Source organism: Rousettus aegyptiacus, unplaced genomic scaffold (genome assembly GCF_014176215.1).
Source record: "Rousettus aegyptiacus isolate mRouAeg1 unplaced genomic scaffold, mRouAeg1.p scaffold_m13_p_3, whole genome shotgun sequence".
In the NCBI taxonomy this organism is placed as follows: Eukaryota; Metazoa; Chordata; class Mammalia; order Chiroptera; family Pteropodidae; genus Rousettus; species Rousettus aegyptiacus.
The window spans coordinates 59,271,773-59,289,625 of NW_023416306.1; positions in this window are offsets into that span (position 1 = coordinate 59,271,773).

The following is a 17,853-nucleotide window of genomic DNA, read 5'->3' on the forward strand; positions in this document are numbered from 1 at the left end:
AAATAAATTCTTGAGCTTTAAAAAAATCCTACCATATTCTTTAAGAAAGGAGAGGCCCAATCAGGGTAGGGATGCTCACCTAGTTACTAGCTGTACCTGCCCAGCTACCTGCCCAACCTTCAGATGACCCCGGCCCCCACCTGCCATCTGAATACAACTGCATGGAGAGACCCAAACTGAGAACTGCCCATCTGAGTCCATTATCTCTAGAACCATGAGACAACACTAAATTGTATTTTTAAGCCGCAAAGTGTTGGGAAGTTTGTTAGGAGTGAAAGACAACCAGAACACTACATTTAGTGAATTCTTATTCTCTTTAATTCAATTCACTCAATATCTCATGACCATTGCATAATTTGATTTTTGAAATGATTTACCAGGACTGTTAAAAAGTACTTCACCTCAGGAAGGAAGGCAAGGTGTAAAGTCTCTGAATGACCAGATGGGTCACCAGGGGACAACAACAGGAGTGGGAAATCATATTTCACAAATGCTTCATAGACAAAGTGGTAGGGGCTACCCATGAATTATCTTATTTGATCCCCATTCAAACAATCAAGGGAGTTTTCTCCCCATTTTATAGGTAGGAAAACTGACTCAGAGAGGTTGTAATTTTGGAATAGTTGGAAGAGCCAGAATTTGAACCTCAGTCTGATTCTCACATCTAATCTCCTTTCACTCATTAGTGCCAGATTTACAGATCTCTGCTGCCTCCTTCTGTCCCTCTCCGAGTTGGGGGCCATTCTTTGACTTCTCTCTAGGAGTGCATAGCCATCATTGGGCCAAATGGATAAGAGATTATGCTACACTCTGTTCTCCTGTGTATCCTGCCCTGGGTGGACATGGGCACTTGCTAGTGTTAGTGCTCCCTGGGGTGGACGTGACTCCAGGTTACTCGCTTTTGGGTATTTCCAGGGTTTTGGTTGTTTAGAGCAGAGTACTAGATGACCTTGTCTCTTCATTCACAGAGAAAACAGAGCCCTTTGTACATTATCATCCCGATCTTTATGGTGCTACTATTCTCGGTGTCCTGCCACCCCACCGCACTTACTCATCATAGAAGAAAAGTCCAGTCATAACTTAGAGGTACAGTCAGGTACCTCATTATTTATTACTCTCTCACTGGACTAGAATTTCTCACAACCCCACCCCCTCTACTTTTCCTCTGATGGTGGTATACCCTTTTTTTGCTACTTCAAGATAACTCAGTCACTTATAGTTTATAAGTAAATAGTTTGTAAGTTTATACATCCAATTCCGAATTTAATTATCAATCTAAATTCCCTGTAGCTTTTGTGGCCTAGGGCAGATGCTCCTGTCCATTTGAGGTCCTTTTCCTTTTACTGACTGTGGCTCTGCTGTCTCATGCCCCCAGGCTGTGGCCACAGCCTCTTTTGAAGCAATATCTGTAGCTGGTGTAGTATGCGGATCTATCTTCTCCTGGACCCCAACCCACCCCTGCAGACTAGTTCCACCTCAGCTCAATAACATTGAGTAACCCAGAGACTCAACTCTGTTCTCATCAGCTTCTTGTGATTGTCCAATCTCCCTGGGCTGTCCAGTGTTCCCTTTTATCAGGGGAAATTCGGTAATTATTAATTCTGCTCACCAGATATCTCTGAATTACACTTTCTGGGCCACCTATGGGTGGTTGAGGGTCATGTGATTCATTTGAATGATAAGCAAAATGTAGGTGAATCAAAGTAAATACATTTTAATTGCCTGGGCAGGATTCTCCCAAATCTTCTTTCCTCTGCCAAAGCAAGCCAGCTATGTCCAAGATTATTGTTCCACTCTTCTGGGTTCCCAAGTGTCAAAGATGACCTGAACTCCCCTGCCAACAAGTAATGGTCGTCTAGTCTATGCAAAAAAAAAAAAAAAAAAAAAAAAAAAAAAAAAATTAAGAGTTTGTTGAGTGTCTTAGTTTGCAGGGCATTTTGTTATAGGAATTTTCCCTCACATTTTTTCCCATGCCCCTTGGAAAACTTATGGAGTGGGTGACCAGAGCTATTTCAGGCTGTTCCTGATAATATACTGTTGTCTCCATATTTTTTCTACTCTGGCTGCCCCATGGGACTGAGGCACCCTGAGAGGCACTTCTGTTCCCTAAGCCTTTCTGGATATTTCCTTCCCGACTCCATTCCCCACTGATTCTGACCTTGAGGAGTAAAGTACAGAGCAGGCCCACCTTGGGGCTCTCCTCTCTTAATACTCTTTAGGATTTCCTCTCAGCCAAGTGTGGACAAAAATGGGGCCACATACCAAACCTGACAAGCTCAGGGGAGGCCAGCATGGCAGCCCTACAAACTTATACTGAAAGAAACCAGGATGGCCTGAACAGAAAGGTTCCTAACTAAAAGCGGGTCATGGCGGGTAGTTGCATCCTAGTCCTGTAGCTTCCTTGCCAAAGGTCGGTCTTTACCTTAAGCCTATCTGTCGTCCTTTTGCATCTAAGATAACATACCCCTGAAATGTCAGTCTTCTTTTCCAGATCCTAAGGGAACAACCACAGTAGAGCAGGAGACCAAAGAACCCTTCATTGTTATCTTGTCCCCCGCATGCCATCTCTGTGCCGTACATGTTAACTATCCTGTACCCACCAATGTAAAAGAAGTACAGATCTCTCTTCATGTTACTTTTTATCCAGTCCCAGAGATTTTCTCGCTTTGCTTTCTTCGGCTCCCTTAATCTACTCCCAATGGATTTCATGTAACCTTCCTTAAGTCTCCTCCTTTAATTCTAATGTTTAAAATAAACTACAACACTGTCATTCTTCAGAGCATTTTCTCAATCCATTGAGATTTTGTTTCCCAGAAATTATTGTCAGTTCGGCTGAAATAAACTCATAAAAATTCTCTACAAATTTAGACGTTTCTTATGTCAACACAAAGAATGATTTTCACCTCCTTCCTGTGTGCTGGAAAAAGTTACTTTGACATCATATCCTGCCTCTTTCCTATGGCTTCCTCCTGCCACCACCCTATGGCAAATTTTATAGGACCGTGCTCTCGTCTTCTAGACCTGCCTTACATCTTCCAGCCCAAGGTTATTCCTTCCAATAAGCCCTAACTTTTGCAAAACAAAGCACTCAACCTTCAGACATGTCTTAGCTAGAGACTTGAGGCACCCTATTTTGAAACTAAAAGCTGAGTTTTCCTCTGAGGACAGTGACTATAGATAGCTGTCTCTCCTGCCTGGCAGGTAAAGCAGAGAAATAAAAAGAAATTTAAAAATTAACCATCATTCAACATTGTAACCTTCTGCCCCTACATCTGCACACCCAGACCTGGCCCTGCTTCCTTTCCTGCTTTCAGAGTTATGGTCCAGACCTGGCTCTGCCTCTCATTCTCTTGCTATACCTGCAGTCTCTCCCTTTTTACTGGTTTTGTCCCCTCAACATTTGACCATCTTTGTCTTCCCTGTTAAATTCATTAAATCAGGAGACCATTAGCCTGAGGTGCTTCTAATACCTTAGGGCTTAGGCAGCCCATAAGCAAACCAAAATCTAAACTTGTAATGCCTCAGGGTTAAGAAATTGAAACCTAAAGATGACCAATCATAAACAGCCAACAAGGCTTTCCCAAATAAGGCATCTGCTTAAGCTATAGCCAATCAAATAAGCCTTGGCCCAGTTCTTATCAATGGAGTTCTCCTAACCACTTGCAGTTTGGTGCTGCCCAATTCAAACAGATTTTTGCTCAAATAAACTCTTAAAGTCTTTAATATGCCTCAGTTTATCTCTTAACATCCCCATCAAAACAAACTTACAAACAAAAACTCAACAAAAGTTCCTGCCTAATTGCATGTCCATTTCTCTCTCTCTTTCCTCTAAGAGTTTCTTGAAAGAAGAGCATCCTCACCATGCATTACTTACTCCCAACTCTTTCCAATTTGGCTTCCTAATTCTGTCAGCATGTGTCAACCTCGTCTCCCTTGACCTCTCTGTTGGTTTTGCTCTTAGTGACCACTCGCTTCTGCTTCTTAAAACTCTCCTCCCCTGGCCATTTTTTTGACCATTTCTGACCATTTCTCAACCTCCCTACTGAGCTCCTCCACCTCTGTACATGCCCTTGAGGTTCCTATTGCCTGAGTTCTGCCAGTGGCTCTCTTTTCTACTTAGACCCTTCCCCAAAGACTTCTAGATCACCAGATGTACTCTTTGTATCTGCCTGCTAACTCTTCAGAATTTCTTCTGTGCTCCTCTGGGAATTGGCCCCTTAGATACATACTTCCTTAGCCTTCCAATTGAAGGCGGGTTGTGGGGAGGGTGGTCACCCTTTGTGCAGTGCCATACCTTCTGTTTGCTCTTAAATGCTAGTAGAGTCTGCTGCATCAGTGTTCTCTGGGCTCTGGGAGGCCTCTCATCCTGAGCACGCTTTTGACCTTGGCTTTTCCACCCCACAGTTTCTTACTGGAATAGATATAGAGTCTCTTTCATTGCCCATTCCCTGATAGTAACAACATTGCTTTTTCCAACAACTTGAGAATTCTCCGGGCCAAAAAGCCAAAGATGTTTTGATCTCTGAGATCTCAGGCATTTCTTTTAGAGGGAATTGCAGTATTCACCTGGGGAGATAAGGGTGGGGTGGAATACTGCCTCAATTAGGCCCTGTCACTGGAACATAGCACTGCCTTCTGAGGGAGACTGGCTGCCTTTGGGTGATGACAGCCTCTGTGTGGGGTGAGGATTCTTTCCAACAACACCAGCTCTAGCTTCCAAAGTTTTGCACTAGCAGTTTCATCTGCTGGAAACACCCTTTCGTTCTCTCCCCGACTTTTGGTAGGCTTCTGTTCAAGGATTCACCTTCTCTGACCTCTCCATCCCCTTATCTGGCCACCTCTTCTTCTTCTTCTTCTTCTTTTTTTTTTGGAAGTTATCACCATCTGCCACATTTAATATATTTGTCTATCATCCTTCTCTCTCTACTAGAATGTAACCTCCACAAAGGCAGAAATTTTTACGGCTTCATTATGTGCTGTATCCCCAGTGTCTCAGACAGGGCCTGGCGTGCTCAATACCTGTTTGTTGAATAGATGAAGGAATAAACATATGAATGAATAAATGATGATGTCTCTTGCCATGAAAACAGGTAATTTGGGGCAGATTTTAAGCTGCCCTAGATAAGCCAAGCCAGAAACCTGGTATGAACCCTCTACTCTTTCCAACATCCAGGATCCCTCAGTGTGGCCTACCTATTGGAGGTCTCTAAACTCAGTCCCTGTCTCTCTGCCCTCATTCATCCCAGGGCCCAGCAACGTCACATTTCACCAAGTTACAGGCAGCCTCATGTCTGTTCCTCCACCCTGCTCTGACTTTAGTTTCTCACCTTCCAAATCATCCTTTTCACTATAGCCTGAGCCTGTTGCCAGCATACAAAGCTGCTAATGGCACTCCCCGGATTAAAACACTTCAAACAAAGTCTTCTCATTTCCTCCAGGGTAAACCCAACCTCTTTTGGCTATAGTTTCAGATCTGGCTTCCACTTAACTCTACAGCCTTATCTCTAATAGATTTCTCCCTGGACTCAGGGCTCCACCCACTCACTCCTCAGTTCTCCACACCCACCCAAGCCCCTTCACCTGGTTCCTTAACCAGAACATTCCAGACAGGGAGGGGACAATGGACTGGGTGGGGTCATTCTGACCTGAGTCCTCACAGACTCCAAAACAAGCATATAAACAAACAAAACATGCAACTTCTGCTTCTTCCTACCCCATCCCCCTTCCGAATTTAAAGAGGGCCCTGTGTTTCCCTTGGCCAATTATGTAATTATAACACTTCATTTTAAGTGCTTATTAATCTTTCTTACTCATCAGACCAAGTTCCCGAGGACAGAGTCTTTTTACATAATGTTTGTATGCTCAATCTCAAAGAGAGCCTAACTCATGGTGGGCACAGAGGGCATGTTGGTTGAAAAGATGATGAATGACTGTAATTTTAATAATCACATTCATTTCATTCATATAAATTGAAAGGAATATACAATAGTCTTTTAAAATATGGGGGAAAAAAACAAGTTATATAAAAATAACCTACCTTGCTAATTAAACAGTTTCACATTTTACATGCACTTTCTCTAGGGTGTGTGGTGTTATTGAAAGCATTGTTTTGCATTTGTATAACTACCTGTCCTTACAAGTGAATGTTTCTAGAGCAGAGTGCAGGAAAATAATAACTCTTCATGCTGAAAGAAATCATCAACATAATGAACAAGCATTTAATTTTCAAGCTTTGAAAACTGAAGTGTGTTCAGCATATTCCTGGTGCAGGTGTGGGGCCAGTGGGGCAGCCCCTTTTTTCTGGGCCACCTCCCCAGCATCCCTCCTTCCTGCCCTGGGGTTGACAGCACTTGGAAACGGAAGTGGTCATGCAGTCTCCAAGGTCTATTTAATCTTTGGCCTAGTTATTGAATTTGCCAAAAAGGAGGCCAATTAGTTCCAGGTGTGACGTTGGGGTCTCTGATGTGGAACTCCCCCATTGGGAAGTTGGCTCACACTTGCTTGCAAATGGCGCCAACACCGTTACCAAGCCTCTCTCTTACCTATGGACGGGGAGGTGAATTCTCTTCACTTGCTTTATTTTAAAGTCAGTGTCCCATATCTCCTTGAAAATAAGTATGCATTTGGGAATGTTCCTTTTGTAATGTGAGAATTCAGTGCTATTTAGGTCATACAACTTACAACCAAGATATGACCCTCTGAAAGATTAGATCTCAAAACACATTTTTTTTTTTTGAAAAAAAGTATTACCCTTTCACTAGTTAAAAACTAAAAAAAAAAAGACATCTGTGTTGATGAATCTACTCTTGCCCTTCATTCATGGTGTGGCTCTTTTTGCCCAAATGGGTGATTTGTGTCCGGGGAGATGATGTAAGGAGCTCTGTAAAGGAGCATAAAGTAAAAACTGTTCTGAATTTCACGTACTGTAAAACCCCTCACTTAATGCTTTTCAGTGTAGAATGCTTGTCTTATATACTCCTGCAGTGTTCCCAATTACAGTATTCCTTTTTCCAACCCTTGGGAAACCCAATTTTACTATTAGTTGTACATACTTATGGATCCATGTTTTCATTCTCAACTAAGAATCATGGCAAATCCTCAGCAGCTGAGGATATGTGGGAACTAACATTATTCATTCTTGAAAAAAAATGATAGTGTCAAACGTAACACAAAATTCATAGGGGCAAGAAGGTATCCCCAGCTCCCTAAATGCCTGTGGCTCACTCTGTTCAGTCTCTCAGCTCCTGCCAATCCTTCAGTCTCTATGGTTTAAATAGAGGCCTGTGACTTCAAACTTGAACTTTGAGGAAATTGTCCCTACCCAGATATAAAGGGCATCTATGAGAAGAACGTGAGGATTTGATTAAGAAATGTGTTCAGGAGATTGGACAGCTATGTACCAAGAAATATCCTCTCATTGTTATGTAGCATATAAAACCAGTGAACAACTTAGGGTTGATTAAGAAATACTCTATTCTATACCATAGTATATAAACTCTTCAAATGGAAAAAAAGAAAAAAGAAAAAAAAAAGAAGCACTTTATTTGTAGCACTAGAGTCTAACTTAAAACTCAGATATATTTAAGCGCACATATTTATGTGCTCCATAAAGATCACAATTATAAACCAGGTACCAATCTTTTGTAAATGTAGAGATGAATTTCAAAGACCATATCCTTATTGGAGCTCTAGTAAAAGTGGAATACTTCCATAGCACCAATAAGTAACAATGTAACTATTAAACCACATTCTTAAATTCTGTCCAGGGTATTTATTCTGGGCATCAAATTTTCTAAAATTCCCTATGATCATTGTATGAAGCATGCTTCTAATAAAGTAACTCCTAACTTTTTGAATAGAGGATAACATAATGCATAAAACAGTATGGCAATAATTATGAAAGAAAAGGGCCCCAGCAAATTAACAAACAAACAAACAAACAAACAAATAAACAAAACACACCAATACTTAAAGGTAGCCAGTAATGCTGGTAATAATCTGCTAAATAAAATATATGAGGTCCTGCTTCAAGACTAAATTTATTTGGGAAATTTAACATTTGGTTCTTTTCAAATTTTAGATGATAGTAGTTCTAAATGATCCAACAGAGTATCAATGTAGCTCTGAACTCATAAGAAATGATGGAAAGAAAAGAATCAGAAATAATGAGACAGTTGCCATGCTTTAGTTTTTTTCAAAGGCATTTGAAACTTTAACTACAATGTGTCACACTTTTTATACGTAATTTTCCACTAATCTTTTAATAATTGATGTTCAGAAAAGAACAAATCAATTTCAACAGTCTTCCCTATGACAACAACGGAAGTCCTTCATTTCAAATAACAGGAGTTAATGATTTGGTGAACCTGATCCCCTAGTTAGAAATATCAAGGAAGAGTGAGACCTATATTATGGGATGTCGCTAGTGTTATTGTCACAACTGCTGACACTGTGCATATCACATGTATCAGATTCTTTTGGAATGAGGTGGAACATAGACACAATTTAATAAAATACTCAAATATAATCGAGGAAAGATTTTTGTTTCAAACACATAAAATTGGTTTTCAGAAAACATTCGTATAATGTTTCTAGATTTCTACTTATTTGTAAGCTTGTTTGCTTATGAGATTTTTTTTTCTTACAACCATTCCTATTTTAGCTGAATTAAAAACAACAATATTACTTGTTTGGGAAATGTGATATGCTATAATGATTCCCGATAGGAATACAGAAAATGTCCCCAACAGTTAAGCTGAAAGATGCGTCATCTGGGGTATACAAGCTCTCCATGGGACAATTTTGGATACTCATGTATTTGAGCAGATGTTCTCTTCATTTTAAATGATCCTATGATTAATGCGCCATTAGAAAGCAAAGGTGTTTTCAAAATTTTATACATATCAGATGAATCATACTGCATGCACCATGCATTATATACTTTCAGTTTCAGGAAAGACCTAGAAATTATTTGATTTATCCTGCATTATATATACTTCTTAGTCCAGAAGGATTCCCTCAAGTTTGGATCTATAATTGCCTTTTTTTCCTTCTTTCTTCTTTATTAACATATTTTCGTTGTTGTTGTTCCTTTTGCTGTGTTGTTGCTTTTCATTTCATGCTTTTGCCTTCTCTCTAAATGAGCATCTGTCTGGCTGTTGTATCCTATTAGCCATAAATCCTCTTGTTGGCCTGCTCAAATATCCTGCTCACTCCTCTCTCCAATATTTCAGACCCTTTCCAAGCATTGTCTTGCTCTGCAGAGCACTAGGTTTGTTGGAGAGAAAGACACAGTGTGCTTCTCTTTGTTTTGGAGGTAAACTGAAAACAGTCTTCAAGCAAATCACTCTTACTCTCAACCTCTTTATCATCAACTACGAACATCTCCTTTCCGAAAACATAGTCTGCAACCTGGCAGGTACACTGCCTTCTAGGTTGAGATCACAGAGTTTTGAATCCATTGTTAATATGACCAAAGAATACTTTTGAGTTCTTAACCAACGTTTTCACCCTTACCTTCCTGTAGGTCCTCCCCACCCCTTCCCTCACTTCCATTCAACAAGCAGATAGCCTCAGATATACTAAACTGAAAACTTTCCTGGCTATGTATTCCAAACATCCAAGCACATTAACAAGACTAAGTATGGTAAGAACCTCCAAGACAGAGAAGGGGCATCATGCAGGAGTCCCAAATGATAACTACTTTAAGAAAAAAAGTGGCTTCTTTTTCCATGGGTCCCTAGATTTGAAAGTATTCCCAAGAATTAGAATGTGGCTGGAGACAAAGGGATGCTATTTTCAGAGCTCTGGAGTTACCTAATCTGTGGTCAGGGGTGAGAACAAGAGGGGATTCTGGCCTCACACTATCGTTTGGCTACATGTCTCTATCAGAGCTTGCTGGGGTTTTCTATAGGCTGACTTCACCTGATTCCCTATGTCTGGAGTAGAGTATCAGGGAGCTGTCAGGACACCAGAGAGAGAACTGTTCCTTGCTGCATTTAGGCAGATGATGCCATGGTCAACTTCACTGAGCTCTCTGTTGCCTCAGAATGTGTAGTGGACAAAGGGGAGAAAGTCACCGGACTACAGAGGCCATGTGGCCATGAACTGGCTGCGGAAGGACAACCAGCATAGAGAGATGAGTTGGGGTCAAATGTTCCCCTTTCCCCCTAATACAAAGACTTTGCCTATTATGTTGGTACATGGTCTTAAAATTATGGGAGAGGAAAATTAAATTTGTTATAAAAAAAGTTTAAAAAAAATTTCAGAATTTCTGAGTAGTAGACAAGGTATATATTTATTACATTGAAATGTCTGGCATTTTGTTGTAATTTTACAACAGTGACTTTTTAAAATAAAAGTGATAAATTAATATTATAGAAATTATAATAAACAAAAAAGAAAGCAATAAACCATACCAAACACCATTCCTTAGAGATCGCCTATATTAACAGTTGGTGAACATCGTTCTAGATATATCTCTATGGGTATTTACAGATAAAAGGATGAATAGATAGGTAAGTAGATAGATGATAAATAGATAGATATCATTTTATTAAAATGGGATCATACTATGTATACTATATTTAAAAGAAGGATTATATTTAATTTTATTTGAATTTAATACAGGAAAACAATACAGATACAAAACTCAAGGAATTACTATACTTCACATAATTTTTCTTTTTTTTACAGTTAGAGATACTAGTTCATATAAGATTCCCTGAAAGTCAATGGGGAGAAAATAAGGAAGCTAAAATCATTGTTTTATTTATAACAACACCTTTGATTGTATAGAGTGTCAATGATTCACTGATACAAAAGATGAGGTTAGTAATTTTGCACCTCTTCCCACTCCACCTCCCCCAAGTCCCAAATTTAATTAAAGTCCCTCTTCAGTGACTTTGGGTTTGGCCATGTGACATACTTCAGCCAATGGATTGTGATTGGAAATGACATTTGCTTATTCTAAGAAAAGGTTTTAATGCTAGCGCGTGCTTTTGCTTAAGCTATCTTGCTTTCGTCTCCAGTGAAAACAGCATGTTCTAAAGAGGGGCGACACTTTCAGTCTGGTTTCAGCAAGGAGAAAACAGGTGCAGATGAACAGAGCCCCAGCTGATTCACAGCCCTTATCTAATGTGAGCAAGATATGAAAGTTTGTTACTGTAAGCAAGTAGGATATTGAGTTTGTTTGCTATGGTATCAAAAGTAGTAACTAATTTTTAAACACTTTATATACTTATATTCTGTCTTCTAAATACAGTTTCTCCAGTAGTTTAGTCTGAGTTTTATATTTAAATGTTTTAAAGTTTAGCACCAATTCTTTTACTAAGACGTGTTCATCTCTCAGTGATTTATTTTGATTCATCTTTTGATTAGCTAAATTTCATCATCAAGTAGGTTTTTCTAGAAGAGCTTAGGGTTGCTGTATTTTGTAAATTTTTTTCAAGTTTATGACTAATACCTTGTAGTGGTCCTTCTATCTTTGAATACCAACTTAGTTGGGTATAATATTCTTGTATTATAATTTCTTTACCTTCAAGTTTTGGCAATGATGTCAAAAGAATTAGAACAGTACATTAAAAATGTTATAGAAAAATTCAGAATCAAGACAGATATTTGTTCCTTATAAGTAACTTTCCCTTTTGCCTGAATACTCGTTGCATTCTTTGTTTGAAGTTCAATAAAGAAACCTCTATGTGAATTATTATATAACAAACTTTTTCATATTTTTTTCCTATCTCTAGGTTTTTCATTTTATGGAAACTTTCCTTTATTATAACTTTAATATTTTTTTTTCTATTTCATTTGTTGAATTCTCTAAGGACACCACGTTATTTATGTGGACTTTTTCTTTTTTAAAAAATTTATTTTTAAAATTGTGGTAAACTATATACATAATGAAATTTGCTATTTTATTAATTTTCAAGTATAAAGTTCAGTGGCATTAAGTACATTTACATTGTTGTACAACCATCACCACTATCCATCTCCAAAACATTTTTCATCTTTCAAAACTGAAACTCTGTACCCATTAAACTGTAATTCCTCATTCCCTGCTCCGCCAACCACTAGCCACTACCATGCTACTTTGTTTCTATAAATTTGACTACCTTAGGTACCTCATGTAAGTGGAATCATGAAATATTTGTTCTTTTGTGTTTGGTTTATTTCATTAGCATAATGTTTTCAAGGTTAATCCATGCTGTAGCATGTGTCAGACTTTCCTTCCTGTATAAGGCTAAATAATATTCCATTTTATGTATAAACCATATTTTGTTCATCCATCTGTTGATGAACATTTTGTTTGCTTCCACCTTTTAGTTATTGTGAATAATACTGCTATGACCATAGGTATACAGATATCTGTTCAAGTCTCTGCTTTCAATTCTTTTGGGATACACACAGAAGTGGAATTGCTGAATCATATGGTAATTTTTATTCTACTTATTAAATATGTTATGCTCTTGTTTTGGTAATCCATTAGTTTTGTTCGTTAGCTTTGCAACTTGGATTTTCAAATCATTCTGTAGTTTTATGATCTTCCTTTATTGAATTCTGACATTTTAAAAATGTATCTCAAAGCTGTCTTGAGACAGATTGCCTTTCAGACTGGGCTTATCATCTGTCTTTTGCCTGTTTCTTTTTTCTTTTTTCCTTCTGGTACGTAGTAGCCATGTCACTTCTGCTCTTGTTTATGTTTGATGTATAATGTAGGTATCTCTAACTAAACTTCTCTTTGCTCTGAGGGATTGAGTACATACTCCTTGCCACCCTTTCTTCTTTTCCTAAACCTAAATTTCTTTTTCAGCTTTAGTTTGAGAGATAAATGTAGATTTCTGTCCATTTTTCTGTAGCCTGAAGGCATTGTGGTGGGGAGGGAGGGAGAAAATACCTGGATGCTGGTTGCATTCTTTGTCAAAGGACCTGAATTCTGATTTAAGAGCCCATTAAATGCCATGTTATAGGGCTTATTTCTGTAGGAATGAGCCCCACTCCCATTGCTTTGGGTTTTGTTCCGCTAATCAGCTGAGATCCCAAGTAGCACCCTTGGCCTGAGATCTAGATCTTTCAGGCATGTAGGAGCTTCTACCCTTTGCGACTTTTCCTTGACTTTTCCCTGAGCTTCCTACCCTCCCCTACATTCTGCCTCTATTCAAATTAGGAAGTATTTCTACAAAGTACAGAATTTTGTCAATTCCTCTTTCTGTAGTATAATTTCTGGAAGACTGGGTTAGAAAGCAAGCCCAGAGGAATCTTTCATTGTCTTTCTTTGACTGACGTTCATGTTATGTAGCTTCTTCTTTTTTTCTTTCTTGGTTGTGTTTTATTTGCTTACTTATTTTTAATGCATTTTGTTAGATAACAAAAGAAGAACATTTTCTAATAAAGATTTTCTCTGCTGTCTTTTCTTGAAATCCAATATATCTTTTGAATTTTTGTTCTGTGGCTATGAAGATCCTCACATGCCTTCTAAAGAGAAAGAAGCAAATTTGTGGTTCTTTACCATTGAAGGGATGTTTGTTAGAATTTGTGTTAGCTATGCCTACACAAATTTTAACAAATTTTTGACTTAGTGTGAATTTCAAAGAACCTTCCATCCTCTCCATCGGTGGATCGTTAGGTGGGCCTGTCTTTTTTATTTCAAATGCTGACCTCTCAAACTTGGTATGGATTTTGAGAGGGCTTTTTTCTCTCGCCGTTAACTGAAACCCAAATTTTCTCTTGACCTCTACTGAGGGGAAGAGTTGAACTGAAGGTGAGGACAGGAAGAAATTTAGCCTAAGGAGCTGAAATAGTTGCAGTTATTTCCCTTGCTGAAGAGTGGGGTTGCTATGGCCCCGGAGGCTGGTCAGTAGGAAAGGAGCTGTGGGGTGGAATGCATTGGGTGCCAGTGGGTGAGGGAATGGGGAAAAGCTAGAGTCTCTACTGGCCTGTGTTCTGTTTTACTCACTCACCTGCCTTCTCTTCCTCTCACTTCCAGCTCTGCTGCTTTTGTCCCCGTTCCTGTACTCCAGTTCTGCCTCAGTCTGGGTCCAATTCCACAAGAAGTTTTAACATAGTGGTATACACTGCAGAAATAGAATAGATCTCTTTTGAACATCATTACATCGTTTTGTTTGTATGTGAACATATACCCATTTGTATCAGTTAGTTTAACTAGTTGATAGGTCCTGTCTTAGTCTCCTAAATGATTCACGCTGTTTGGATATGCATGTCTTATAAACAAGAAAATAAGGTAGTGCTTTTGAATCACAGAAGAGTTCATTTACTTACAACTAAAATATCACAAATGCCAAATAGCACCAAAATTTTCACATTGTTCCAGAAAGAAGTATAAAAAAAAAAACAAATCTGATATGTGAGAAAAATCATACTGTTCCTGGGTGACCTACCCTGTTAGAATTATCTACACTTTTGTGTGTCATAAATAAATTCTGAACATGCTAGAAGAAATTCAAAGTTCTTAAAATTCACAGAGACCCTGGGAAAGAGAACAGTCCGAGATCCCATATGGCTTGCTCTGCTGGTGCTGGCTGGGGCTTGCCGAATTTGTGCCCATCAGATCTGGCCTTCTGGGATTGCCTTTCAGAGTTCCCTTCATCACTTTAGTCACTTGACTGCAGTTAGAAACTTCCCCCTGGATGACCTGGGTGACTGCACAGGCAACATTGTATTAGTTTTTCCCCCTGAAGGTTGATTCTGCCAAGAACTTGAATTTCAATGGCATTCTTACCCCTCTGTGATAGGGGCCTAGAGGGCCTGGATTGGTCCTCAGGGCCAATAAGGAGAAGGGCCTTGGGCATTTAGCCACTCACCTGTCCTCTGTGCTTTCTGAGAATTCTCCCAGGCGGATCTGGTGGCTCGGTCACATTTTAATGGATTACCCAGTCATACAACATTCTTTTGTATCTGAGGCTTCTTTCTCTTAAAAGACAGATTTATGTCCTGCCAGGTACCATGCTGATTCTGCGTTAGTGGTTCCTGAAAAAATTTTCATACCCTCCCGTGTCATCAGCAAGTAAGTAACTTATCAGCCCATGAGTAATATTTCCAAGCAAATGTATTACATCTGAGAAGGATGGAAGTGGGATAAGGTCAGGGCCTAAAATCTGGACCTATTTTCCCTATGATTCTAATAATAATTATTTTCGTAATAAAATAACCCAACGAGTAGGGTCACGTGGGGATTAATTTAAAATAACGTATGCAAAGCACATACCATAGCTTCTGACATATGGTAAGTGTTCAATAATAAAAATAAACAGGGAATCTTGGAAAGTTGCTGTAATAAATGCATGTGTTCTGTATACCCACATATATTTATTAGTTATTTTAACCACTTGAACAAGTTAACCAACATCAAACATGTGTGGAAATTTTCCTAAACCAACAATTTTCTTTCATCAATTCACAGGATATAAATATAATAATATGAATTAAAATATATATTATTATATTACATATTATAACATGCATTAGAATTATACATCATGTGTTGAATAAAATATATATTAGCATATAGAAATCAAAATGGGCTGCATTTACTAATCATTTTAAATATTACAGTTGATTTATGGAGCTTTGTCTATATGCCAGGTTGTTACACAAAACACTTCGTAGATGTGATTTCATCTAATCCTATATCAACAGGAGGTGCTACTATTATTCCTGCTTTATAAGTGAGGCAATAGACTCTGTATGTGTGTGTGTGTGTGTGTGTGTGTGTGTGTGTGTGTGTGTGGTGCCTTAAGCATTTTCTCTGTGCTCACAGAGCTACTAATTAGACAAGCCAGAATTTGAACCCAAGCATGTCCAAAACCAGTATTCTAATTCTCTAGGCACCACTGTTTCTCTCATTAGCTATTTGTTTGTTGGTGGGCTACTCCCCAGGCTACCATTCACAAGCTCTCCATCCCTCCAAGGGGCTTTGATGTTGACTATAACCTTAAGTGTTTGTTTTTCTTTGTTTTATTTATTCCTCTTAACAACTCTGCAAGGTAAGTACTCATATCTGCATTTTACAGTTGAGAAATCAGAGTTTCTGGGAGACGAAGTCACGCAACCCTTAAGTGGCAGACCAAAGTTGAACATGAGTCTCACTCCCAAGTCCTTCAGCTTCTTTCCACTTCATCACACCCAGGTCCACACAACAATCACTCACCCACCAACTTAGAAAACTCTCTCCTGTGCAGGCAGCAGGGCAGCTACCAGGGTGAGGCCACTCTACCCGCCCGGCCTCCTGGTCTGCGCGTGCCGAAGTCTAAGTGAAGGAGAAGAGGACCAACCAGTGAGTCGGTGGCTTGGCTCTCTTGGGAAGCCTGCCTTTGGCCCTTTGCTCCAGCCCAGCCCTTCTGAAATTATGAGGCCTGATGGACTCACAGCTGGAGGTGTGGCTGGCCTACAGTGCTCTGACTGATGATATTTACTATGGTTCTAACACTAGATGTTATTATTTTAGCACTTCATCTATTTTTATTTAGATGGCTGGTGGTAAAGATTTTCATCATTGTCTTTGGTTAACCTCAAATAAGGAGGAAGTTAACTAACACCAAACATGTTTGGAATGATTTCAATCCCAATTAAGTGTGTACTGTAGCATGATTTGATTTGTTGGAGAGGCATAATAAGGAGCTCAGAATAAATCATGTATATAACGTGAAACCAGGGACTTCACATAGATGGAATGCGTACTTGCCCACCCAGGAACACAGCTATCTCTGCAAATTCTTACAGGTTGCTTGTACTGGCTGACTCTGCAGATGTTCATTGATATTCTGAAAGTTTTTGTCCTGCTGAAGTGGGAATCACCATTTGGGTTCCCACCACTCTCACCCCCTTCCCACCACTCCCATTTACTAAGAGATTTGGTGTAAGGTGCTGCTGGCTATTCCTTGATAAAAATGTGCTGCCTCAATGCAGAATAAGTCCTCTATTTGAGCATACCCTTATTTCCATAAACACACACACCCGAGACCCACTAGTTAGGTGTGTGTCTATTCTAGTCATTCTGTTTAGACACCAAATTGTTTCTTTACATTCTCCCTCTACTACCATGAGATTTTTTACAACATTCACCAAAGGGAAATGGTAAACTCAGCAGCTATTGAAGATTTCATTTTTTTCCTCCAGTCAGTTTCACGGAATGACCTAGCATTTTTGGAGACACCATAGCTATGTCAACAATCCTTTAGACCTTTCTATTGTGTATTCAACAGATATCTATTGAAAACTTATTTCATGATACTGCCTTAAACTGTTTTAGTTTTTGGTTATTGTTATTTTTTCTTTATTTCTAATATAGATTGAAGATTCGGTGTTCACTTTCTTGACAGTCTCCGTCTTACCTATTCACTGTTCATTTCCTCCCATTTATTGGCTTATCACTTTTGCCAATTTTCGGTGAGTGTTTTGTCCCTTCGTATATTCTTACTGAGGATGAGAGATGGTTTTCCTTCTGGTTATTATATTAAATCATTTTCAAACTTTGGTTCCTTCTGTATATCTTTAGAGTTAGGGTCCCTTTTCTTTCTCTGGCATTTTTATAGGCCTGATGTTAGTAATTTCTCCCTCTCTTTTCTTTATTTTTAAAGGACAGATGACATTTTCTCAGGACAGAGTTTGTGGTTTGTCTTGGATCTCGTTCTTCAAATGGGCAACTGAACAGCATATTAGCATGCATTGCTTCTAGACCCACTCTCAGACTCTAGCTGAGAAATCTTATATGCTTCCGTTAGGTTGACATTTCATCATACCTCACTCCTGCCTCCTGGCCCTGACCCTGATGGAAATCCTAAAATGCTATAATCCCTGATATGTGTTGTTCCTGGGACTGCTTCTGGGAAGTGTGCT